General features: G+C 43.1%; 1 long non-coding RNA gene across 1 annotated transcript in view; it reads right to left on the reverse strand.

The window, feature by feature from the left end:
- Positions 1-27,988, reverse strand: part of LOC123583537 — a 154,062-nt gene that overhangs the window by 122,455 nt on the left and 3,619 nt on the right. Inside the window, exons 2-3 of the long non-coding RNA XR_006704929.1 lie at positions 9,870-9,947; positions 9,324-9,460 (exon numbers count right to left, since the gene is read on the reverse strand). This is a non-coding gene — a long non-coding RNA (uncharacterized LOC123583537). The remainder of the gene's footprint in view (positions 1-9,323; positions 9,461-9,869; positions 9,948-27,988) is intronic.

Genomic DNA, 27,988 nt, shown 5'->3' on the forward strand with positions numbered 1-27,988 from the left:
ATGTATGCAAGACTGTGAGATGTGCATCATAATGAAAAATTTCTCAAAACTCAGAAATTTCCAAGAGCAGTCACTGGGACCTACCATCCTAGGAGTAGAGGAACCTTAGGGAATCGAGAGAGAAAAATACTTCCTCTTCCAGACCAATTCCTTAGCATACAAATCATTAGAATAGCTTCCCTTCCCCCAAATTGTCTCTTGCATTTTTTACTAATGCTCAAAATTTCTTTCAGAGGAGACAAAGGCTGTCTTTCTGCAATTAGAGAAAACAGGCTTAAAATAGAAGTGCTGTGGGATGGTTAGCATAAGTGGAAATTAGGTCGAACCCATGTGTGAATGACTAATGTCAGATCATTGCCAGTCTTGATAGCAGACAGAGGTTACTAATTCACAAACTCTGAGACCCTGGAGGGCCCATGAATCTTACTGGAAGAAAACTGGAACACCAAAGAATATGTAGGCATGTACCAATCCCAATGTTGTTCAGAGTTTGCTCTGTTGATTTCTATTTATGGAAAAACAAATAGAAACTGAAGAGATATTGGCTATCACTTCTCCTCAAGTCACCTCAGAAGGGACCCTGTCTTGAAATTCTAGTCCCTTCATCTCCTGGTATCTGGCCCTCTGAGTTCATATTCTGAAACCTACTAATCATAAATACCTCCAACCTAGCTATTCCCAGACCTCTGCTCAGATCTCTCCATGTTCTAGTACCTTCCTCAGTAAGCTAATTTGACCATGTTATCAACTGATTCCCAGGATGGCCCATAAATTTCCTCCAAGGTGTCTCCAGACCCTTTGAGGACAATGATCATCTCTCACATCCCCCCCATATCAGTGATTATCTGATAATTCCTCCATCATAATAACTTTGTCCACAACTGCTCCTTATGATTCCTCTCATTTATCCCTTTCTCCAAACAATTAGATCTCCATGTGAGTAGACAGTTGGGATAGAGGATTTTCTAGGGGGAGGGGTGAATCTGATGCCTTTTATGTGCCTTCAGAGCTCCAGCCTGGTTTAATAATCCCCGAGCACCACTTTGCGTGCGGCAAGGTATAAATATATGCTAATAGGAGGTCTGGCTCCTTGTCACAACACATTGCAGGCTGCATTCGTGCAAGATAGAATAAAAAGATTAGATGCAATCTTGAAGTCAATCAGAAAGCAAGAGGAAACCAAAAAAACAGAGCTCAGATTGTCAACAAGGAGAGGCAGAAAAATGACTTGAATCGAATTGCAGTTTATCTCGTTAAGCGTTAAAGGAAACCAATTTCTTTCAGAAATTGGAAGGCAATTTAAACATTTCTACAGTTTTACTAAAGTTTGAAATTTTCCAGTGAAAGAATAAGGGTTTTTTTTTTTTTTAATTTCTGCATATCTGACATTTTCCCTGTACTCTCAGGGACTAGAAGGCCCTAGATAAGGGGATATTTAAGGAAAAGAGAGCACAGTTATCAACAAGTAAGGAAAAGAATCTATTAAAGAAATACTCATTTGATTTCTTTAGCGCTTTTACGTTTCATGTCAAAAGACCTAAGGAAGCTAGAATAGGGTACAAAGCAGCCAGGCTACAAAATATGACCTGGGTCTGGATAAATCACCAGGCTGGATTAATTGACAAACACAAAAGTCACATTCATTCCATGAAGGTCAAATAAAATATACCAATCTCAAGGCCAAGCTACATTCCGTTGAAGTGGATGACATCACAAGCTAAAGACGCTGTTCATAATGAACTCAAGCCTCTTTCCCCATTCCCAGAAGCATGAACATATTGACAGTGGCGTCTGTTTTGCAAACGGTGTAGTTTTTACCACTCCTTCCCATGCTGAAATGTATAATTCTCCCAACCATTGTATTCCACAGAAATCTCTAACTAAACCTCCATCTTTAGAGTTAAAGACCAAGCCTTCCCCAGGCCTGTGCTCCATCTGGAAGTGATTTGCTAGCCAACAAAAGCAGCCTTTTTCCCCCCCCTGTTATCATAAGCAATGAGTTCTCAATAAAACCAGGAACACCAGGGTTTAAGGATACGTATACTGTTAAGGACCATTACCTCAGGAAGAGGATGAACCAAACTGAATGAAAGGGGTGCCCACTTTTTACTCGGTACATTATATGTATCGTTCAAATCTGTTATAGTGGAAAGTCGAGCCTTGCTTGTGTAAGTTTAAAAAATGCACTTGAAGATGTTCAGAGATGAATATACTAAGACTTATTTCAGATTAACACCCCTGAAAAACTGCCAACTCTGGCCTCTCGGGTGAGCTTAATGGGCAGTTCTTGTGTTAATGCTTGGTGGGAGCTGGACAAAGGTCAAGTGTAACATGCTGTCACTGTGACTTTTGTCTTCAGACATTCCTTTTTTCACACACTCATTCAGTCTACATTTGCTGAACTCTTATTACCTCATGGACTGAAAACGACACATGACGTGAAGCTAAAGGTATTTCCTTTAAAGAAGAAATAAGATAATAAATGGCATCTGGGATGGCCAGTTGTTCTCTACTACGAAAAACAAAATCTCACATGGATTTACCAGGGAGGATACTCAGGAACCAAAGGAGTACCTTCCCTGGTTTCTCACTTCTCCTGACAACTTTTCCCTTTCAATAACTTGTTATGTGCCAGGAGCAAACAATATGAAATCCATTCCTAATGAGCAATAATTATAGCTTTAAGAAGCTGTACAATCAGTGTTCAGTGATTTCATTATTAGATAGCACCATAAATTATGCTAATGCTGATAACAGTTCTGGATGAGAGAGGTCCAGATCCGGGAGATTGCACTGAAATTATTTACATCCTCTATTTCTGAAACAATAGACCCGGCAATTTGAAAATCAGATGATCCGATTTATTCTGGCAGGACACACATGTAACAAGTTGCATCAACCATAAAATTAAATAGGCTTCCTTTTCTTTTTTTTTTTTTTTCATTTTTCTCTTTTAAGTTTATCTCCTCAGTCTTACCTTGCATATTACCTCTCCTTTGAGGAGAGACTTCTAATTATTGTAACTCTTGTTTCTAAAATTGCTCAGTGATGGTGGTTGATGATGTCATGTGACAGGATGGCTTTAGCACACCCATGTCTCGCACAAGCTGAGCCTGAGAATGCAATGCCTGCCAAGTCACAACTGCCTACCTGGGTGCAGAAAAGGGAACAGGCCTTTTGGCAATAGGGAATTATTGCCTCTAATAATCAAACCCCCAAACTTTCAAAGGTTGGCTATGAAAGCAGAAACTCCAGGGGCCCTTGGTTGGCTCGGTCAGTTAAGTGTACAACTCTTGACTTCAGTTCAGGTCATGATCTCACAGTTATGAGATCTAGCCCTGTGTTGGGCTCCACACTGAGCATTGAGCCTGCTTGGGATTCTCTCTCTCCCTCTCTTTGCCCCTCCCCTGCTTGTGCACTCCCATACACGTGCTCACTTACTCTGTGTCTCTCTCTCCAAATAAATAAATAAATAAATATTAAAAAAAAAAAAAAAGAGGGGCGCCTGGGTGGCGCAGTTGGTTGAGTGTCCAACTTCAGCCAGGTCACAATCTCGCGGTGCATGAGTTCGAGCCCCGCGTCGGGCTCTGGGCTGATGGCTCAGAGCCTGGAGCCTGTTTCCGATTCTGTGTCTCCCTCTCTCTCTGCCCCTCCCCCGTTCGTGCTCTGTCTCTCTCTGTCCCAAAAATAAATAAACGTTGAAAAAAATTTAAAAAAAAAAAAAAAAAGAAAGGAGAAACTCCAAATGGATGTGGAGATTTGGCCCAGGTCTCTCACCTCTATCCTCCCTGTATTTAGCCCTTACCCTTGGAATTTTCTCACTTCTGTTAATAGTAACACAAGCTACCATTTTTCTGAGTACAAATTACATGCCTGACCCTGTGCACTATCTCATTCTATCCTCATTAAAACCCTATGCAGTGCCTCTATAATTCTCATTCTGCAGATGAACAATAAAAGGTTCAGAAGGCAACACACACACACACACACACACCTTGCCTAAGAATATACAGTTAGTAAATGGAGAAGCCAAAATTCAAACCCAAAGGAACCTGGGATTGCTGCCCTTGGCAGTGAATGCAAGGAATTCATCATAAATCTGACTCCAAATTCTGGGTCTTTCCTGAAGCCTCACAAATGGTAGCCAAGGGGGAAACTACCACATGATGCCCAGAAAGAATTCCTCAAAGTTCTCATCACATGTCACCAAAGATGCGGAGCAACTGGAGCACGTTAGACTATTCGGGGGACACCAATTGATGCAGTCACTTTGGAAAATGATTTGGCAGGACCAACTAAAGGCAAGCCTACACATGTACCTATGGCCAAGCAATCTCACTCCTGGGCATATGCCCAACAGAAATGACACATGCAACAATGTTCACAGCAGCATCATTCGAAATAGTCCGCAAATTAGAAGCAACCTAAGTGTCCACTAACAAGAGAATGGGCAAATTAATCGTGGCATAGTCAAAGAATGGAATACTACATGAGAATGAAAAAGAGTAAACTACTGAAACCTGCAAAAACATGTATAATTCCGTCTCACAGACATAACTTTGAGTGTAAGGAGGTGGAAACTAAGAATAAATACTATGCGATTCTACATATATCAAGTTAAAAACATGTGAAACTACTCTATAGGGAGAAGAAGCAGAATAAGGATCACCCTTAGGTGACCAATGGGGAGGGGGTTTGAGAGACCCCTCTGGAATGATGGAAATTCCTATATCTTTATATGGGTGGCAGATACAAATTATGTTCCTATGTAAAGATGTTTTGAGCTGTTCACTTGACATTTGCACTTCATATAAGTTATATCTCAATTTTTAAAAATAAATAAAAATTCTCATTGAACCTTTCTGATCCCCAGAATCCCAGACATCATGGCAGTTGGTCCCCCAAAGTCTTCCTCTTACTTCACCCCTTCAAACTTCACCCCTGCCCCTCACCCCCTCCTCTTAATTTCTAGATTTATTCTTTTCCGTCCCACTGGTAGCTTCATGTCCTTTCTTATATAAATCAATTTAGTTCCCTCTGGTCTCTTCCATTTCTCCTCTCTACTCATTACTGTAATCAGCAGAACGAAAATCCCAGCAGTCAAACTGATCAAACAAACAATTCTCTTTAGAAGAGTGCACTTTTAAAGACGAATCTTCATTATTTGTTTCTGTCTCCTCTGGGAGATGGTGAAGTTCCCTGAGGGTAGGGGGTATATATCCCCAGATGTTCAATAAGTGTGGAGTTGTATTAAATGAACACTCCTATTTAACACCTAAAAGTATGAAACCTGGGCTATTCACAAAGTTCTCATTATCTACTCCAGAGCCAGTGTGGATTAAGGTAATAAACGAGGATATGTGGAATTGGGATCATAAAACTATGTTTCAGAGGCATTTGCCTGAAAATTACCAGAAAAATACAAGATGGCTGACTTTAATTATCTTGGGTCACTTTTATTATTTGTAGTCTTTTTGTATCTCTTCCTATCTTACAGCCTCTTACTGAACAGATATATCCAGGCAATTTCCTAGTCAAGAGGGAATAGAATAACAATAATTCCCTTAGAAATTGTGGAGGAGAAAACAAAGGTTTAAACATACTATTAAATCATCTAACCTCTGAAATGTAAGAACCAAGTCAGGAAACACACTGACACTCATTTCTTGCTTTTCAACACAGCAGAGCCTAGAAGGATGATTAGTTTATATTTTATTATGCAGGTGGAAGAGTCATTCTCCTAATTGCTTGGAAAGGTATTCAATGGTAGGTAGCTCATAAGAATAAACTTATCCTTCAAATTTGGGGTACACCAGCCACCAAAGTTCAAAATCAGGAGTGGAATGGAAAACCTAAAGACAAAAAGATGAGTCTCACCTAATACTTAACCAAGGAAGAATGGCTTGCTTTCAAGTCCATTTTGAAAGGCTATGTCAGGCCAGGCCAGATTTAGAGGAGAGAGAATCTTTTGTCCACATCCTTCACCCAAATATAACTAAATGGAATAAAAGTCTGCGGTCATGTAGAAGGCCTCAATTGTTAGACCGTCGAAAGCCTATTTGAAGTATAAGCTATTTTTCTGAGTATTGATATACTGCAGGTATTTATAGAGTATCATGCCACACAAAACATTTCCATGTTTAGAAATGGAATATGCCATTCCTTCCCAGTCCCCCAGGACCGCCACCTTAGCTGGATGACTATTGTATAAATACAGAAGTTAGCTGCTAGGAAATGTACCTTCACTTCTTAGAAAAGTATTCCTGTGTTTATCTTCTGGTGAACGTGGGCTCGCTAGACATAAACCATTTCTCACCAGCAACAAGGAGAGGTTTATTTTTGTCATTCATAAAATAAACCAGGGACCAGCCAAAGGAAATGACTCTTGGAGGCGGCCCCGTCAGAGAAGTGCCGTAGAAGTTACAAATGGCTCTGTGGCCCAGGCCATAAACAGTCTTTAGAAAGGCTGGTGCCGAGCTGTTGATATTAAAAATCACCTCATTAATTATGTTTGTAAACAATGCAGCTGTCTCTGCTTGCAAGCTGGCTTCCTCAGCATAATAATATTTGTAACAATAATAACCATCATTTCGAGCGTAGCAATAAATAGTCAATCCAAGGACCTCAAGTGAAATCGCATCTGGGAACTGCCACCTGGTCATTCAAAATACTTCCTTAGAAGGTAGGAAGACTGTTGTCTGTTTTCCATGCAGAAGGCATTTTTTCAGGATCAACTACTGCACTAGAATTTTTCCCATCTCACCCTTTGAAAGGAGGAGGTAAATAGCTAGTGTGGGAAGAGTAACAAAACCTAGAGGGAGACAAAGAGCCAAAAGAAGTAAAAAAAAAGTTGGCTGGAAAAGGACAGTATTGGGCACAGCCACCAGTGGGGATGATGGGAAAGAGGCACAGTCCTTCCTCTGGTGAAGAATCAGCGAGCTCAGGATCGTGCTTCAGGGTATCAGTTAACCAGACATACCTCCTCAGTGCTCTTCAGTTATCCTTTTATTTGACAAATATTTATTGAACACCTACTAGGTGTCAGGTGTGTACCAGGCACCGGAGAAAATTCACAAGCAAATATTCACTTAAGATGCCTGATGGTGATAAAATTGGAACGTACCTGGCAGACTAAGTAATTATATAATCCAGGTGGCCTGGTATTTATTTTTTTTAACGTCACATCTTTGGAGTACATATTTCTAGTTATCTCAGTAGTCAACAAGCCCTTAAAATGGTTAAGAACAAGAGGGAACTATGGTTTCTGAGCAACATAGATAAGCTAAAATTACTAGACCTCTTTCCACACGAGAGGACAACACCTTCATACCTCATTTATGCCTTCCCCACATGTAAATTTTGATTCTGAACTTCACTAGAGAGAGATAAATGTGGTATCCAATTCCAAAGCATTACCCATTTTCTCTGTCTCTGTCCCTCTCTTTCATCTCTCACTCTGTGTATATATTAATTTTATAGATCTTTTTATTGTCTGAACTACACTGGTTGCGTGAGAAGCAGAACAATAGGCCAAGAAGTTCCATTTCACACATGCCATCCTTATAATTCAAATAGGACAATAAAAAGAGAGAGAGAGAGAGATCTATAAACTGGTGATAAATCAGTGTCCTAAACCAAATTAACCATCGAAATAGATTATCATAAAAATAACGCCATGAAAAATATTCTTCACCTTCCTGGTTCAGCTGCCTGTAATGGAGAGAGAGGGTGTGTGTGTGTGTGTGTGTGTGTGTGTGTGTGTGCGCGCGCGCGCCTCTGTGTGTGTGTGCCTGCGTGAGTCTGCGTGTATGTGGGCATGCCACACCCACATTCAGAGACGCGCACATACACACACATGTGTGTGCAGAGGCCATACAGTTTGCACATGCTGCTTGCTCCTCCAGGAACAGGAGAGGGCTAAGACACCCCAGGATTGATCATTAGCATTTCCCAGTTTCTAAAGCTCAGCTTTTATTCAACGTAGTAAATGATAATACCGTGTGCCAAGTATTGTGCTAAATACTGAGGATACAAAATGAGCTAAAAGAGACAATGTTTGTCTTCATAAAACTTCCAATCAGAGCAGTATAGATAGACATTAACCAAAGGGGTACACAGATAAAATTTTTGAAACTATAAATCCTGATCAGTGCCATTAAGAAAAGGCACAGGCTGCTCTGAAGCACATAACAGGGGAACCCAACCTAATGTGAGCTCAGGAACAAACAGATCTCCAAGCTGCAGGACCAGTAGGGACCAAAGAGGTACAAATGTCCCACCAGCAAGGGGTGTTCTGCATCAGTAGGAGGAGCGATATACACTTTCTTTCACTGGAGAAGGCTGGGAAGGAAAAGGTGAGTAAGCACGATTAGGCCTGCTGGCAAAGAAAGGGGGTGAGGGAGTTCCATCCAGAAGGAACCACATCTATGAAGACTCTGAGGATAGAGGAGAGATGGCAGATCCCAGAAGGTCACAAAAGGCAGAGAGCAAGGGCAAGGTGGTACCACATGAGACAGGGGAGGTGGCCAGAAGCCAAATCGTGCAGATTATTAACATGAGGGTGGGGAGGAACGGGGAGGATGTGGAAGAGGTTTCGGGTGTTCTTTTACAAAAGCTCATGTTGTTTCCAGGTGGAGAAGAGGTTGACCGGAGGGAAGCAAGATGCTGGGAAGACAGTTATCAGTCCCTTTACCAATCCTCCACACTAGTCCAGGTGAGAGATTGGACCTGCGTCTAACACTAATTAGCTGTGTGACCTTAGATAATTTGCTTCACCCCTTTAAGCCTCAAATTCCCCACCTGTAAAATGGCAATAATAATGGTTTTAGTGGGGATTAAATGAGATCACGCCTGGGGCGCACACGGCCCACTGTAAGCCTTCAATAAATGTTAGCTATTGGTGGTGCTGGAGATGGAGAGAAATAGATTAGAGATATAAATAGTCCCCCAGCAAGCAGCCTCCCTGCCTAATTCATCACAAGGAGGAGTGACACATTTTCTTTCCTGAGGTTGGGTAGGAATGAATGGGGGGAAAGCAATTGGTACCACTAGGAGAAGTTTCCCCAATTTGAAACAATTCTTGTTCCTTATTAGAAGCTCTGCCAGTAATATTTAAGCCGTGAAGGGTATCCAAGACCATTTAGAAAAGTAATTAAAGTACTAGAAAAATATGTATATATTTTGTATATAAAGTATTTGTATATAAAGCATGTATTTGTATATAAAGTATTTTTAGTAAATAAGAGTCCTAAAAAAGGTTGAAGTATATGTTAAACAAGCTTTGGGACAACAACAAAAAGATTATAGAAAAATAAGTAACTTACCCAAGGTCATAGGGCTGTTAATGGCTAAAAGCCAGGAGTTGAACCCAGGTTGAACTCTAAGTCTGTGCCCTTTCCAGGAGGGGGCACAGGCTCCTGAGAAGTCCAAACCCAGTTCTTTTCTTCCAGAAGCTTTCAGTCTAGTCGGGAAAACAAACAGCAAACCGTAAGAAACAAGGCACAATTGAAAGTCCAGTTCTGTAGTTTACATTGAAAATTATGGTGACACTATAAATTGTTTGGGTGTTTTGGTAGGCAGGGTCAAACAAATAGAGCTCTAAAATAGTTCTTGCCTTTGGATCTAATAATGTCACTTTGAGGGCTCTATCAAAAAACATACAGGAAGTTAAATAAAAGAAAGCAGGCTTATTTACCGATTGCCAAAGGCAATTGTTAGTTCCTTTTGAGACAAGTTGGATGATAGGCTATTTACATATCCAAAATTTCTAATGCAGTAAGGAAAAAAAATTATCTTTTGTATTAACCACAGCCTTGAGGACTGAGAGACTTCCTTAATTAAATCAAACAGAAGCTTTAGGTAGAACCTACTTGTGGGAAGCTTAAGGTAATTGATCCTGAAATGAAGCACTCATTCAAAATCCAGACACGGGACTTTTGGTACACCTCCTGTAAAAAAAAAAAAAAAAAAACCTCACTCACTAAAACCAGGACTGGTTTCCTCTAGCTGATCCTTGAGGGCGTCCCCTTTAAACTTGCCAGCCTCCTCCAGTAAAAGATAAAATCATGCAGGGGTATGGATTAGCTATCATGTCATTATAGCAGGCACAGCCGTCTGTTACAGGTAAATTGCTAGGCAATGTAATAACAATGCAGTTTATTTACTGTGCAGGGTGCTTATCTACAGAAATGTTCCGACAAACAAAGAAAGGCACAGCTAAACGCCTTTCCCTTAGAATTACAGACTGAATCTATGCCAGCACCTTCAGAGAATAAAAATGCTAAATAATCCCTGTATAAATAGAGTCCCTAAAAACCCAAAGCGTCTCCTAACAGAAGAAGCAGAAAAAGGCAATTGGCAGATGGGGTGTCCACAAGGTCTTCCTCAGGCTCCCATCTTTATCAACCAAATCACATCCCAAGGGGAGGAGGTGAGGAGGATGTGAAGAGTAGTCAGGCTGAGGCTAGACTAGAGCACTCATCGTTAAATGATAGTGATGATAATAGCAATGATGACAATAATGAGGCTGAATACCATTTGTTGCGTGCTTATCATCTGCCATTGCAAAGAAGTCAACATTAGCCCTTAATTACCAAAACAACCCTATAAGGTCAGTCCTACTATTCCCCCACTTCACAGTTGAAGAGACTCATGGTTAGGAATTTGTCCACTAAGCTGTTAACTTGAGATTTGAAACCAGGGTTACCTCCCTCCAATACCAGAGCTCTTAACCTCTCTGTCCTCAAGAACCAGAGGGTCTCGCTTGAGGTTGGACTAACATACAGGACTCCTGCCCTCCCCTGACGTGGAGGGCCTTTTAACCTCAAGCACATATCCCACCCACCAAAGCATCCACGGGGCTCACACTCTGAAGGGCTTACACAATGAATAATACCAAGGGCACCATTTTATTGGCAACCTAGTGGCTGCCTTTTAAACATACAGCCTTCCCTGACTAAAATAAGTGAACTAATGAGTGAGGGATTGAAGAAACCTAGCTAAGGCACCTACGATGGAGTCTAGAGAGACATGACTTGAATGCGATTGCTCTAAAAGAAAGCTATAACCTAATCAATAGTATTAACATATCTGAAGAAACAATGTGTCCACAGAAGGAAGGTGGTATGCCCAGGGTTCAGAAAAATGGAGAATATTGAATTTGGAAGTGTTTACCCAATCGTGCCCAAGGGAGAGGAGTGTATCTGATAGTCAATAGAAAGATGTACCAGGATTGCTTAGTTCGTTTCAATAGTCTTTGAGTGCCTACTATGTGCCATGGTATATAATGGACACTGGGATTAAACGCACACACACAAATACACATAGTTCCTAACACAGAGGAACCTGCAAAGATAGTGGGGTGAGACCAACATACAAACAGCTCTTGATGCTAAGTGCGACAGCAGATGTATATGCAGCACACCACAGAGCACAGAGGAGACAAACTTAGTCAAAGGAGTAGGAAGTGACCTGTGACCTGTGAGCTGTGTTTCAGTAAATAAGCAGCCATCATCTAGGCCATAAAGGAAACAAAGAAATTCCATTCAGAAGAACCAGAAGTTGTCCACATCACAGTAAGTTAGGAATAGAAATATAGAAGTAAGTTAGGGATAGGGACAGTAAGTAGGGTGCCTGGGTGGCTCAGTCAGTTAAGTATCTGATTCTTGATCTCAACTCAGGTCTTGAGCTGAGTCCAGCACGTTGGGCTCTGCACTGGGCATGAAGCCTACTTAAAATAAAAATTAATTAATTTTTAACAATTAAAAAGGAAGTATTAGTCCAGAGATTGAGGATGGTGTATGTTCAGTAGCCTAAGATTTATCCCAAGGGGAAATAGAAAAACCAATGAAGGATATTAGCTGGAGAATAACAAAGTCAACTTGCATTTAGAAAAATCATTCTGGCAGGAATATAATCGGTGTAAATGGAGAAAAGCTAAGAAGGACCAGAAACCAGTTAAGAAGCTATTACCAAAGATCCTGGTGAGGACACTTCCTAGGTCGATGATAGCTGGGATAAAGAGGAGAGAAAAAACTAAATATTTAGGAAGTGATGCTACTGACTAGTTGGATAGGAAGGATGAAGAAGAGGTGAGAAATCTAGGATGACTCCAAGTTTCTGACTTAGGTGACTAAGTTGATGATATCATAAACTGAGATAGGAAATATGGGAATATAGGAGGAACAGCAAATTTGGATTCAGAAGATGAAAATAAGTTTGGTTTTGAACATGTGGAGTTTGTAGTGCTTACTGGACATCCAAGTGAAGCTCCCCAAGCAGGCTATTAGACATAAAATCAAGAGTCATCAGGTCTGAAGGTAAATATTTGAATATCATAAGCAAATAGGTGATACTTGAAACCTATTTATGTTGTGAGAGTGAAAGAGATTAACCAAGAATGGATAGAAGGATGGATGGATGGATGGATAAATGGATGGATGGATGAATGGGTTGATGGATAGATGGATGGATCAGAAAATAAGCTACTTAAAGCAAGATTATACTATATTAACTAGTTTTAATTTGGGGGAAGTTTCAAAACTTAGCTTTACCTGACCTTAATGGATAAAAAAGAAGCTGAAGAGTGTAAAGGAAAATAAACTTCAGATAAATATTTCTTTGCCATAAATTGTATTATTTCTTAAAAGAGCCCTCTAGGTTAAGAAGGAAATTTTATTAAAAAGCATAAAGCAGTTAGAGATGTTTTAAAATATCAACTCCCTGCTAAAAAAGATGAGGAAATTAGTACTCTCACTCTTCGACAATATCCCCTAGTAAGGATTACCATTCCTCTTTTACTGTGCCTACACCATTCCTGAGTCCTTTATTTTGACTTACCTCTTACATGGCTGAATCTTGTCATTGAACAACTATTTTTTCCAGGAAGTTTTCACACATTCTGTATTTCTTGAGTTTGAGGATGTGCAATAATGTCCACCTATTGTCTTTACATTTGACTAACACCTTGGCTGGGTATAATATCCTTGAGTCACTGTTTTCCTCAGAACTTTGTAGATACTACTTTGTTGGTTTCTGGCACTGAGTGAAAGTCCAAGGCCAGCCAGATTTTCCCTATTAATAAGTGACTTGCAAAGCCTGTGTCATTAACCACATGGTAGGGAATGAAAGACTCAAATAGTATCTCTCAATATACTCGATTCCTCTATTTTTTAGGTGCACAAAACTCTTCTCTGGCATTAATAAAAGGCAATGTTAAAAGTTACAAGCCCTCCTCTGCCCCATTAATCTTCTCATCTGTCAAGACTGTCCAAATGTCCTCCACCACCCTCTAAGACTTTCTCCTCCCTCCTTCTAGGCAGAATTACTACTATACTATATAGCAGTTATTACACTTATAGTTGTAGGTATGCCTGTTTGCCCGCTAAATTTGAACCACGTTTTTCTTGATTGTAATCCCAGCACTTATCACACTGTTAAAAGACAGTAAGGGCTCAGACGTTTACTGAATAATCTATCTATTCTCCCTTGCCAACACAACTCTTGCCAACACATACTCACTCAAAGGACTCTTTACAGCAGTTATACTCAAACATGAGCAAGCATCAGAGTCATCTGGAAGACTGGCTAAAACATAGATTGCTGGGGACCCTCCCCAGAGTTTCAGATTTAGGAGGTCCAGGGTGGGGCTCAGGAATTTGCATTTCTAACAAATTCCCAGGTGACACTGATGCCACGCTGTTGGTTCAGGAACTACACTTTAAGAACCACTGATTTAGAGCACCATTTAGAAACAGGAATAGATTGAACGTATCCTTGCAAATTAACGATGAATAAGCTTATGTGTACCTCCCAAACCATCAAAATCTGGTGGGCTAAATGCCTCCTTATATCATAAACTTACCATAAACCCAAGTATTAGACTATGTGGTCCACAAGAAGAGACATTTTATGATGTTTCACTGAGTTTTTCTTGCTTAATTCATTTTATCACTTATGATGATAAGTAGCTTTAATCAGTATTACTTACCATGATTCTCTATTATACTATAATTATTAACTATACTAACATTAATTCAATTCAATAGTGAAAGAATAAATCCAGAGAAACTTCATGTATTTCATACCACATTCTTCCTCAAAATAAAAGAGTAATAATACCTTTAAACAATCCATTCCTCTCTCATCCTTACTCTGTTGTCTCAGGATTTCTGTTCTCTCTCTGCCTTCTTATCTCCCAGGCACATGAGATAGTTGTGATTCTTACTTGTGTCAAGACTTTACAAGCCACCGCTAGGTACGTATTCCCTTCTACACCATTCTTGCCATTTCGCCATTTATTCCCTGAAGAGAATGGTCTGTGGTCCCGAGGCTTTTACAGCAACCTCTAAATGGTGATTCTTTTACTCCCTTCCTTCCTTAAAGTGTTTAACTTTTCTGAGCACTAAATTTCCCCTGGTTTTCTGCACGGGAACACACAGTACGGTGCATTATAATGTTGCACTGCAGTGCCACCTAGAGCCTGCTGCCGGTAAAGACCCAGAGTTAACCAATTCTGAGCACTCCGCCCCAGTTGAGTTGAAGGAAAATACAGTTTTGGATTCAAAGGAACTCTGCCTGTACCAGAAATTGTTCAGTATAAGCCCCATCTGGAACTTCTTCCTGGAACTATGGATTATTAAACCATCATTTGAAATGGAGTCATCAGCTTAAATTTTTGCTTTACATTAGGAATTTTAACCCTGAAGTTTTGTGTGTAAAACATCTTCAAGGCCAGAAACCCTCAGTGGTGATAGTAGGAAAAAGAGAAAACAGCAGCTCCTGGGCCTTTCAATCCTACTTCTCATGGTTCTGGCTGTGGTTGAGCTTTGTTGAGATCTGCAGGATGAAAATCAGCTTGGCCTGTCCAGGGAGCCAGGCTGAAATGGAGCTCTGCACATTAAGCAAGCAGCCGCCACATTAGAAGCCGAGGGTCCATTAGCTCTCATTTAATGTTTCTTCTCAAGCAGATAAGTACAGGCATCAAACACCCCAGCCCTTTTATGATACATAAATCACAGGTCAGTGCCTTCCATGGAGACTCCTATTTGCTAAGCAAGTAGTTAGACCAGAGGCTGGGGAGCAACATTTCAGTTCACTTAGAGACCCAGGGGGATGAGCCGATTGCACAGGGCAGGGCCAGGAATTTCTCCCCACAATTTAATGATTAAACCCTTTCTCCTGCTTGAGAACTAGCACATCATTCCAGACCTTCCACAGGCAGCGGCTTGCACCAAGAGCCACCTTGGTCCCAGCTCTGCCATTAACTTCTTTCTCAAGGAGTTGGTTCCCACAAGTCCACCGGGGGCAGAGCAAGCTAGGAGACTCCCTCTCTAGGCCCACCACTAATAGGACTGAGGTAGACCTTTTTCCAGACTCAATGCACAGATTCTCTCTCTTGATAATTTATGCCAAGAGGCACATAGACTGAAGGAGCCGGGAACTAAGCCTTGTTAAGGGTGGGGCCCTAAGCGAAAGTCTGTGAACTTGGACTGCTGAGGTCCTCGGAACTGCTCTGGCTTCTGCCCTTCCTACACCTACCCACAGGAGTTCTTCTGTGGATTTCATGAGTTCTGTACCTAAAAACCAACTTGGGTGGATTCAGCCCCTTATTACTAAAATTGCTGTCTAAGAAACCCTGAGTCTTAGGAAAAATGATCGGACCCAGGTAGGTACTTCTGCTCCCGCATGTACTCTATTGTGAGAGACCTTCACAGCCAGCACCCAGCCTGCCAGTGCTCCTGTGATCCAGCAGGAGTGGGCCACTCCTATAGGTAAAGGGTCAGGGACAAGGAGAGATGGGGACCAGAGTATGGTCTACAGACTATGGCCAGTCCACAATCTGTTACTGGCCTGCAACAAGAAACACACAGAAACTGAGAGTATTTAGAAACTTTTATAACAATTTTTCAGAACAATTTTATATCTATCAAATCTAATTTTAAAAAATCAGAGCTTAGGGGCGCCTGGGTGGCTCAGTCGGTTGAGCGTCCGGCTTCGGCTCAGGTCATGATCTCGCAGTCTGTGAGTTCGAGCCCCGCGTCGGGCTCTGTGCTGACAGCTCAGAGCCTGGAGCCTGCTTCAGATTCTGTGTCCCCTCTCTCTCTGCCCCTCCCCCACTCATGCTCTGTCTCTCTCTGTCTCAGAAATAAACATTAAAAAAATTTTTTTTTTTTAAATCAGAGCTTGTATTGTTTGTGTACGTCTTTGCTCTTTCTCCATTCCATTTTCACGTATTTTATTCCACTTTACTCCCTGCTCTGGTTCAGGCCCCTGGGCCATTTAGCTGGCAGAATCTTGCTTAAAGAAGACAGGAATACACTGTACCTTCTCTCCAAGGAAAAGCGAGGACTCGCCGGCAGAGGCAAAGCCTATCATTTCCATCTGTTTATAAGGAGAACCTTTCCTTGGATCAGACAGGTCAGAGGCACGACCCCCAAACATCCTGGTATAGAAAACACATAAGACCCATAGCATCCCGATGGAGTTTAGACAAAGTTTCCAAGAGGAGGGCCAGAAGCATTCTCAAGAGCAAACTCAGGAGCTGCATGCAGACACCACCAAGTGGCCCAATGGGCTTGGGGGACTTTAGTGCCTCCAGGCAGGGCATCTCTCTGCCATCTCCCCACGGACCTCCTATACACACACACACACACACACACACACACACACACACACACCCCTCCTTGGGCAGCAGCACCTTCTCTCACAGCCAGTAGCAAGAGTACAGATAGGGAGGGTGCACGGCTCTCACGTTGCCTCATTTCCTTGGGTAGACTCAGCCTGGGTCTCAGGAAGAGAGGAGGCCATTGGGGACAGGGCTGGGTCAGTTAGCTGCGCCAAAACCCTCTAACTCTAAATTCCCTCTGTGTGGGTCCAAAAAATTGAAACATGGACATTGAAAAAAAAATTTTTAATAGTGTCCCTTTAACAAGTAAAACTAGAGAAGTATAAGGAGAAGAGGAGTAAGAGACATATGGAGAATGAGACAGAAAATGAGGGAAAGGCAGGAGGGACTAACGGGCTAACGAATTCCATGAGGGCCGGGCGCTGGCCGTGCCCCTGCCTAGCACAGGGCAGGCACACGCTGACTCTCAACAAACGTCTGTTGAATGAAGAAAAGAAGGGAAAGTTGACACAGGAGCAAGGAGGGAGGACGCACCAGCTGGCACGCCGCTGCCCAGGCTCCTCTGGTCCAGCAGCCCGCAGAGGCAGCAGGCAGGGGTGAGGGCTGCTGGGCAGGGTGACCGCTGCGCTCTCACGGCTCTGAAGGGAGAGTCCTTGCCGCTCTCCTTCTTTCTTTTTTCTCCTTTAAAAAAAAAAAAAAAAAGTTTTAATGCAGGGAAGAGTCACTGATTTCATTTGAAACAATTCCCAAACAGGATATGGAGTCTCAAACAGCTCCTCGGCGTTTGGCAACTGCCATGCGCAGGTGTTTCTTGTGAGTGCCGGGCGGCACGTAGGGCGCCGAGACCCGGGAACCCTGGGAGGTGGTGCAAAGGCCAGAGGGCGGTCCAGGGCGCAAGGGGTTTGGGCGCTGAGCCCTGGGGCATCCCCCGCATTCCAGAAATCAGACTCTTCCCAGGCGCCTCCCTAACACGTTTGCTAACCTCACCTCCAGCCCTGAGTCCTTAGTATTATAGGAGTTTTCAATTCCTATTTCTGTAATTTGTAAGACAAAAACCAACTACTGTCCCAACGTGCAGGGAACAAAATGGAAGAAAGGGAAAAATGAGGATTGTTTGATAACCACGTACAAACAGTCTGGACTTTTACCTACCAGGGCTAAAACAAACATGTGAATGCTAATAGAGCTGAACAGAACATTCACCAACAAAAATCAGTGCACACACATATTTCTAAACCAAGTTTCTAAGTAAAATGGGAAAAGGGAGTACTGAAGTATGAAGGAATATCTCCAACCTGCCAAACTTTATAAGTAGCCCTGGACAAACAGTTAAACAAAGAGTTACCATATAATCTAGCAATTCCACTCCTGAGTATGGTACATACCCAAGAGAAACGAAAACCTATGTCCACATGAAAATTTTAATATGGATGCTTACGACAGCATTATTCACGATAACCAAAACATGGAAACAACCCAAATATCTGTCAAGTGGTGAATGAATAAATAAAATGTGGTATATCCACACGCTGGCCTAGTATTTGGCAATAAAAAGGAATGAAGGTATGGATATGTGCCACATCATGGATGAACCTTGAAAACCTTATGCTAAGTGAGAGCCACTCACAAAGGATCACGTATTGTATGATTCCATTTATATTAAATGTCCAGAATAGAAATCTATAGAGACAGAAAGTAGATTAGGGTTGCCTAGAGCAGGGTGGGGCATGAGGATGGTGGGAATGGGGTGTGACAGTTTAAGGGTACAGGATGTCTTTGGGAAGGTAATAAAAAATATTCTAAAATTGACTGTAGTGATGGCTTAGCTCTATAAATATACTAAAGAACTGTTGAATTATATACTTTAAACGGGTGAATTGTATAGAATGTTTCCACATAAAGAAAGCTATGAACAAAAACAAAAGAGGTCATTTCTCGAGGAGAAATAAGAAAGGTGGGGCATGTCCAGTGGATTTCACTGACCCTCTCTGACAAGGAAAGGGTTTGGAGAGCATGCTAAGTCTTTAAGTACCAGGGGTGATTTCTTTGCCTCCATGGTTCCTGCTCCGTAGCTTCACACAGAGGGTCCTAGGAAGAAGCCCCTCCCCTTCTCCCTGTGTTTCATAATGGAAAGGACTCGTAAGTGCCTACAGAGTTACCCTAATAGAAATATTTATATTTTGGGATTATAATCATAAACACTTAGGAGTATCTGAGCCTTAGGAACAATCTCTTTTACTGGATTTCTGTGTGTTCCCTGGACCGCTTTCAGGAGCCAAAAGGAAGGAAGGACGGGACTACAAGAGGATCTCTGGGCATGCTGTACATTTCAGCAAACTTCTCACTTCATATGGTTAAATGTTTGGGGGTTTAAAAGATAAACTCTTGGCCATCCAGGAGGAAGAAATTATCCAGAACAACTCAGCCCTGAAGTTTCTGGACAACTGACATCTTATGGTGCTCTTCCCAAACATTACAGGCACCATGAGGCCCACCTTCCCCTCCGGTGAGTTCCAGACAATCATAGGCATTTGGAACACATGGCAGTTGCCTCCCTCCACCTGTGGACATTACCGCCAGACCCTTCTCAAGGCCCTGCCAGATCTGATGTCCCCTACAATACAATTCTGTCCAATGCACAGCCAAGTGACCCAGGACAACAAATGGCATATGCCAAACATGTAGCCCAGAACACGGATCACCAGGAAAGTCTGAACTGGGCCCTGGATGAGCCTTTGTCCAGTGCATGATTGGGAACGACTTTATTTATATAGATAGGCCAGGAAAGAGGCCAGCTTGTCCATTATTACACCAGCCATATTTTCTTGCCCACAAGAAAATAAGATACAGCAGAATCCCCCAACTTCCAACCAAAAAGCTGAAACTGTTACATGATGCTGGCTGCTCTGAACTGCACGAAATACTTCATAGAAAAATGTCTACTAGGTACTTGACTAAGCCCCAGAATGATAAATATGACCAAAGTAGCATCAAAAGCCCCAGAGAATCAATACTGGGAGGTCTGTAGTTTCTATTTAAATTTTTTATTTGAATTCTCTCTCACCCAGAGCCCCATTACTATCAAGCCCTTTCTCTTAGCCAGCCATACTAAAAGCTAGAACTGGCAACTCAGTGCCTTGCAAAGGTTTTAACAAACAACAGGCACTTGGTAAATGCTTCAAGAACTTGATGAGTTAGGAGGTGCCTGCATGGCTCAGTAGGTTAAGTGTCTGACTCTTGATTTCAGCTCAGGTCATGATCTCACAATTCATGGGATCAAGCCCTGTATCAGGCTGCACTTTGACAGTGTGGAGCCTGCTTGGAAGTCTCATCCTCTCTCTCTCTGCCCCTCCCCTGCTTGAGAGCATGCGCTTTCTCGCTCTCTCTCTCTCTCAAAATAAATAAATAAACTTAAAAAAAAAAAAGAAATAGAGAAGTTAGCTAATGAGTGGATTAGTTAATGATTTCAGAAGTAAAATGGTTTTGAAATCAAGAAAAGTACAATGTAGTCATCCCTATTTTTGTCATTTCTCCATCACCTTATTCAGGACCTTCTTAAAGTGAACATAGGCCCAGCATCACAGTGCTTGGAAGGAACCATAGACACTACTCGTGTCTACTGCAATGTCCCAGAAGCCACCAAAGAAGACAAGTAGGAGGCTGGGGGGGGGGGGGGGGGGGGGGGTGGGGAGGAAGGCATCTGAGATCTCCAGGCCCACTTCAGTTAGTACATTAGGAGAAGGCACAAACTCTCAGTAACATTGGCCATCTCTGCCAGTTAGGTTTGGATAGATTTTCTTTTTTTTTTTTTTAAGAAGAAATTTTTGGGGGGCTCAATCAGTTGAGTGTTCAACTTCAGCTCAGATCATGATCTCGCAGTCTGTGAGTTCAAGTCCCACATCAGGCTCTGTGCTGACAGCTCAGAGCCTGGAGCCTGCTTCAGATTCCGTGTCTCCCTCTCTCTCTGCCCCTCCCCCACTCATGCTCTGTCTCTCTCTCTCTCTCTCTCTCTCTCTGTCAAAAATAAATAAACATTCAAAAAAAAGAAAAAGAAAAAGAAATTATTTTTAAGTTTATTTATTTTGAGAGAGAGAGAGAGAGAGAGAGAAAGAACACAGCAGGGGAGGGGCAGAGAGAGAGGAAGAGAGAAACCCAAGCAGGCTCGGTGCCATCAGCACAGAGCCCAACACAAGGCTCGAACTCACCAATCGCAAGATCATGACCTGAGCCAAAGTGGGATGCTTAACCAACTGAGCTATCCAGGCACCCCTTGGATAAATTTCCAATCCACTCAACAGCTTTATTTTCACAAGAGGCTCAGGAGGGACGGAACCACAGTAGAAAGACCCTGGGGACTCACTTGTCAGCATTATCGCTTCTTCCTCTTGGAACCATCCCTGGGACCTAGAGGCCTGGTAGGAAGAGGAAGACAAGAAATTGACAGCAGCTGCTTGGTGCTCCTGGGAATAAGAGGCAGAATGTCTAGAGAGTACTGACTCTTACAATGAGCTGCTGTTGACAGGGATGCCCTCATGGATCTTTGGAGTGAACCGGGGCTAAGGAAGCACGAAAGAACTGGTAAACAAGACGGATTTGCCTTCTGCCCTCACGGAGCTTATGATTCTATTTTACTAGAAGTTGTACAATATGTGCTGGGTAGAAAAGAAATGGAGCCCTGGGCTGAAGAACAAGCGGTCCTGCTCTGGATACTGTCTCAGTCTCCAGTTTATACTTCAGCTCAGAACCTTCATTTTTAGGCCAAGCTCCTTCTGTCATCATCTTACAGATGTGCTTACATTCTTAGTGCCTATGTTTGTATTCCAACTAATACAGATGACTTCCCAGACTTTAATCCTCAAACACAACAATATGTAAACTGTATTTCTGCCGCATTCTCCACCGCCACGTAGGTAGCTTGAGGCCTCCCTCCACATTGGTCAGTGCAGTTCCACTTGTACCTGTTTTACCTACTGGGCTGTTTGTCTAATTTGGATAAAAAGTTTACAAACTGTGAATCTAGTTTAATTCCTTTTCTTACACGTAAGACAGTGGAAGTTCAGAGAGAAGAGGAGACGTGCCCAAGACTACACAGCTAGTGAATCACGGAGACAGGCCTAGACTTTAAGGTCCCGACCCCAGTGTTTTCCACTGGAAATGCTAGCAACAACAGTTTCTCAAACATGTGTTCCTCGTGGAAAATGCCAAGAAATTCTCTGCCCCCGAAGGTGACATCCATGAGAAAAGTTTGTTTTCAGTGTTCTCCAGAGGTGTCCATTTCCTCTTGAAGTAGGGCTTCTTTGATTACAAGTGACAGAAAGCCACTGAAAATGCTTAGGCCAAAATGAGGCGCTTTATTATAAGGGGTTCAGGGAACTCAGGACAGGAATGCATCCGGGCCCCAGGTATAAGTTGGAACCAGTGATTCAAACAGCTTTAGAAATCTCTCTCCAGGGGCACCTGATGGCTCCGTCAGTTAAGCGTCCGGCTTCGGTTCAGGTCACACTCTCACGGTCCGTGAGTTCGAGCCCCGCGTCGGGCTCTGTGCTGACAGCTCAGAGCCTGGAGCCTGCTCCAAATTCTGTGTCTCCCTCTCTCTCTGCCCCTCTCCCACTCATGCTCTCTCTCTCTCAAAAATAAATAAACATTAAAAAAAAAAAAAAAGAAAAGAAATCTCTCTCCAGATCCTGCTTTGGCTTTTGTGCAAATTCACTTTATCTTCTACTCTCTACAGACCAGATTTTTCTACTTTGCTATCATGTGGCAGAAGACAGGGTCCTACCTGCTCCCACAGTTTATTCTCCTAAGCTGCTAGCCCCACACACATTCACTCTTTTTTGGTTAGTTTTTTTTTTTTTTTTAAGTTTATTTGTTTATTTTGAGAGAGAAAGAGAGCGAGTAAGTATGCACACACGTGAGCAAGCAAGAGGTAAAGCAAGAGGGAGACAGAGAATTCCAAGCAGGCTCCACACCATCAGCACAGAGCCAACGCGGGGCTTAATCTCATGGTCATGAGATAGTGACCTGAGCAAAAACCAAGAGTCAGACACTTAACCAACTGAGCCACCCAGGTGTCCCTTTTTTGGTTAGTTTTAATGAAGAATCAGTTACATATAGTAAAATTTATTCTTTGTTAATTGTATAGTTCACGAGTTTTTACAAATGTATACAGTAACGCAACCACAACCACAATTAAAATATAGAACGTATCCATCACTCCAAATAGTTCCTTTGTGCTATTTTCAGTTAATCCTCTCCTCTACTTTCAGCCCTGGCAATCACTGACTGATCCTTCTATTCCTAACACTTTGACTTTTCTAGAATTTCATATAAAGTCATGCAATATGCAGTATGTCGTTTCTCACTCAGCAGAATGTCTTTGAGACATATCCACGCTGTTCTCATGAGTGTTGGTGGTTAGTTCCCTGTTGTTACTGAGCAATATTATATGGTATAAATATTCCACAATTTGTTTATCCACTGTTGATGGACATTTGGGTTGTTTCTGATTTAGAGCTATTAGGAACCAAGCTGCTATGGCCATTAATGAACAGGTCTTTGTGTAGACATATGTTTATGGTTTTGTTTCTCTTGGGGAATATTTAAGAATGGGATTGCTGGGTCATACTTTAAATCGTTTGTTTTGTTTTGTTTTTTGAGAGAAACAGAGAGCTTGTGCACATGTGGGGGAGGGGCAGAGAGAAAGGGAGAGAGAGAATCCTAAGCAGGCCCCGCACCTCCAGTGCAGAACCTGACACTGGGCTCGATTCCACAAACCATGAGATCATGACCCGAGCCAAAACCAAGAGTTTGACATTTAACTGACTGAGCCACCCAGGCGCCCCAATGATGGGTCATACTTTAAGTGTATGTTTAACTTTATAAGAAACTATTAAATTGTTTTCAAAGTGGCTGTGCCATTCTGTGATTCCACTAGCAACATGTGAGTATTCCAGCTGCTTCACATCCTTTCAAACACTTAATATGGCCAGTCTTCTTAATTTTAGCCATTTTAATAGGTATGCAGTAGTATCTCATTTTGGTTTTAATTTTTATTTTTCTAATAAATAATGATGTTTAGCATCTTCCCATGTGTTTACATGCGATTCATATTTCTTCTTCGGTGAAGGATTTAATTCTTTTGTCAATTTTTGGAGGGTTGTTTCTCATCACTTCTCAGCCTTTCGGTTAAGATCAAGTAGAGGGCTGTTTCTCCTCTCATTGAGTTGTAAGAGTTTTTATATACTCTATATATGAGTCCTTTATCAAATATGTGTTGTGCAAATATTTTCTCCCAGTCTGTGACTCATCCTTTGATTTTCTTAACAGTACATTTCAAAGAGTAGCTTTTTTATATGTAAGGTCCAACCTATGAATTTTTTCTCTTACAGTTCCTACTTATTGTGTCCTATCAAAGAAATCTTTGCCTAATGCAGTAAAGATTCTTCCTTATGTTTTCTTCCAGAGGTTTTATAGCTTCCTGCCAATGGTCCACTTTGATTTTTATCTATGGTGCATCTCTCGCTTGCCCTTATTCACACTCTTTCACTCTCTCCTTAAACCTAACTCTCTGAAGTAGGACTCTGGGAGCTTGGGTCAGGTGTTCATTCCTCAACCAGGGAAACTCCCTGACCTCCCCAGCTTGATCACATGCCTGTTCTGGTCCAGTCAACAGTGTTCAGAGCTATTGGCAAAATATGGCTGCTGAGAAAAGCTGGTAAAAGCAAGGTAAAAGGGGCCAGCCAGATGTCCGAGGCCAAATACTCCCCTTGCATGCTTTTGGCTTCTGTAATCTTGCTTGCCTCCTGCATCCACCAACTGCCCACTTTGCACCACTGATAAGTGCCCCCCCTTTTCTTTTTTTTCTCTCGAGCCCCTACCATCCCAGCCATAAAAGAAGGCCTACACCAAGGTTCAGAGCTCAGCCTTCGGAGGTGACTCTGCTGGGCCAGCACCGGTGCCCAATAAATAGCATGTGGCTTGTCTCTTCCTGCCCGCTGAGGATTTGCTGTAACATTTTTGGTGCACTGGCTAGGAAGCCAACAGCTGGGCTGGCCCCTTGAGCCACCATTGTCAGAGGCCAGCAGAGAGGCCACTCTTCACAGGCTCCTGTGACAGAAAGAAAGGTATACCACTGGTGACATCATTGGACTGTGACCCTTGCTGGGCCTGGCAACAGTCGGCCCCCACGACGCTCTAATGGACTCCAGGGGGAATCAGAAAATTCTGCCAGGACAGGACATCAGATCGTGTAAGTGTCCCTGGGGACCCAGGACTGAGTTCAGGCCGACCCTAGAGGCAGATGGGGAGCTTGATCACCTCCCTGGTGACACAGTCACCACATAGGACAGGGAAGCTCCAGGTGGAAATCTGCAATCTGTCTGAATGTGTGGGGGCATGCCCGTGTTCCACAGTTTTGGCCTCGGAGCCTGAGTGGGTCCTACCCTGCAATTCCATGGTCGTGCATTCCACGACCTCATGTGGCTCCAGGCAGAATCGGGTCCACAGAGGTCTTATCTGAGTGAGGGGCTTATACTGACCTGCCAATGCTAAGAGGCATCTAAATCCCCCAGAGGGGAGCGGCAAGGCAGAAAAATCGACCTCTTCCCTCATGTTTGTCCTGTGACACCGTACATTGGGAGGGATCTATCTAGGATACCAGGATGGGGGGAAATTCCTCAAAACCAACTGTTTTGGAATGTATGATTAAGAATTTTGAAAAGGGATTTTCAGGTGACAATGGGGTCAAATTGACCCCCAGAAGTCATACACCCTCTGTGAATTAGAATGGCCTATGTTTGGTGTAGGCTGGCCCCCTGAGGACACCCTAGATATCCCCACAGAAAGAGGAGCCCCTATGCGACCCCAACACAGAGGCAACAAGGGCCAGATTAGAAAGATACCAACTCACCTTCCTCCAGGGGGTAAAAGCAGGGGTCAAAAAGCCCACCAACATGGCAAACGTATCTGAGGTCCTACAAAAGCCAGAAGAGAGTCTGGCTGATTTTCATGAAAGATTATGTGAAGCCTTCAGAGTTTACACTCCATTTGATCCAGAAGCCCCCAGAGATCTCTGCATGGTCAATGCTGCCTTTGTGGGACAGGCCTAAAGTGATATTCGACAGAAGCTCCAAAAATTGAAAGGATTCACTGGAAAAAACATCACCGAATTATTGGAAATCACCAACAAGGTTTTTGTAAATCAGGATCAAGCTGCCAGAAAGGAGGCAGACCAAAGAATAAAACAAAAGGCAGCTGTCCTGGCCATGGCCTTGGGGTGACCACCCTCTCCAGAAAGACCCCCACAGAAACCACAAGGGATGCAAGAACAAAAAAGAAGGGCACCACTGGCACAGGATCAATGTGCCTACTGCAAAAAATTTGGACACTGGAAAAATGAATGCCCCAGCTACCAAAAAGGAAAACCAAAAATCTCCACTCCACCCAGCCGCTACCAACCAGAACCACCTGAGGCTGACCTGATCAGACTGGCAGGAGTGGATGCTGATTAGGAAAGACCGGGCTCTATCCATGAACCCATGGTCAAAATGAAGGTGGAGGGCTAAACAATAGACTTCATGGTCGACACTGGGGCCAAACATTCTGTGGTGACACATAAGGTGGCACCTCTGTCGATCAAGAACTCACCATCATAGGAGACACTGGGGCACAAACCCACAGGCCATTTTGTGGTCCCTAACAATGCCGGCTGGGAGTGTCACCAAATAGCTCACAAATTCCTGTATCTACCTAATTGCTCTGTCTCTCTGTTAGGTAGAGACCTCCTAGCCAAGTTGGGCACAGAAATAGCCTTCACCTCAGAGGACAGATGCAATTGTGCCTAAACAAAACAGCCTGACCCATGATTTTGTCCATGACAATTACACGGGAACAGGAATGGAGATTATATACTTCCCCTCCCGGTAAGCCAACTGTGGCCCCCAAGCTAGAAGCTGAATTCCCTTCAGTTTGGGCAGAAGGAAACTCCCGTGGTCTGGCAAAAAGCCACCCCGCAATATTAATTGACCTAAAGCCTGGAGCCCAACCTGTCAAAATACACCAACATGCGCCTCCCACACGAGGCACACCTGGGAATCCAGACACACTTGGACAAGCTACTCAAGCTACTTCTAAAATGATGCCAGTCCCCATGGACTTCCCTGCTGCCCATGAAAAAGCCTGGGACAAATGATTACCGCCCTGTGCAGGACCTAAGAATCATTAATAAAGCAGTCATCATGCTGCATTCAACATTGCCTAACCCATACACACTACGAGGACTCATACCCTCTGAAGCAGGATGGTTAGATGCCTAGATTTAAAGGATGCCTTCTTCTGTCTCCAGCTAGCATCTAATAGCCAACCTCTATTTTGAATGGGAAAACCCTACCACAGGGGCAAAGGAACAATTCACTTGGACTAGACTGCTGCAAGGATTCAAAAATTCACCAACCTTATTCAGTAGGGCACTGGCATGTGATTTAGCCAGGTTTCTGGGATGGGATCTAGGATGTGCCCTCCTTTAATATGCGGATAATTTCCTGCTAGCCAGTCCCACATGGACCCAGTGCTGGGAGAGAACCAGGGCCCTACTCAGGCTACTAGCAGAGGCCAGAGACCAGGTGTCAAAGAAAAAGGCACACATTTATCAACAGGAAGTTAAATATTTGGGCTTCAGAATTACCCAAGGCAAACAGATGCTGGAAGCTGAAAGGAAACAGGCTGTCTGTGCCATTCCTGTTCCCACTACCCACCAGCAGGTCAGAGAGTTCCTGGGAGCAGCAGGATTGTCAAATATGGATCCCAGGGTTCTCGGAATTGGCCAGACCACTATACAAGGCGCCAAAGGGGGGAAGAGAGGGCACCGCTTTTCTGGGGCCCTAATCAAGAAAAGGCATAGGAAACTATAAAAACAAAACTCACGGAGGCATGAGCCTTGGGACTCCCAGATGTACCATGAGATTTCAACCTGTTCATACATGAAAAGAATGGGGTGGCCCTGGCGGTTCTCACCCAGGAATTTGGACCTTGGCAAAGACCAGTGGCATACATTTCAAAACAGATTGACTCAGGTGCGACAGGATGACCAACCTGTCTGAGGGCCCCGGCAGCCACCACACTTTTAATCAAGGAAGCATATAAACTCACGTTGGGGAAAAACCTAAACATTAAGGGTCCCCATTCTGTTATTAACTTGGTTGGATGCTAGAGAGCAACACTGGCTAACACATGCTCGGATGATACAATATCAGGGACTGCTATGTGAGAACCCATGAATAAGATTGGAAGTCACAAAAATTCGAAACCCTGCCACTTTCTTGCCCACAGCGGCAAGGTCCCCAGAGCATGATTGTCTAGAGGTACTTG

Source organism: Leopardus geoffroyi, chromosome B3, assembly GCF_018350155.1.
Source record: "Leopardus geoffroyi isolate Oge1 chromosome B3, O.geoffroyi_Oge1_pat1.0, whole genome shotgun sequence".
NCBI classification, from domain to species: Eukaryota; Metazoa; Chordata; class Mammalia; order Carnivora; family Felidae; genus Leopardus; species Leopardus geoffroyi.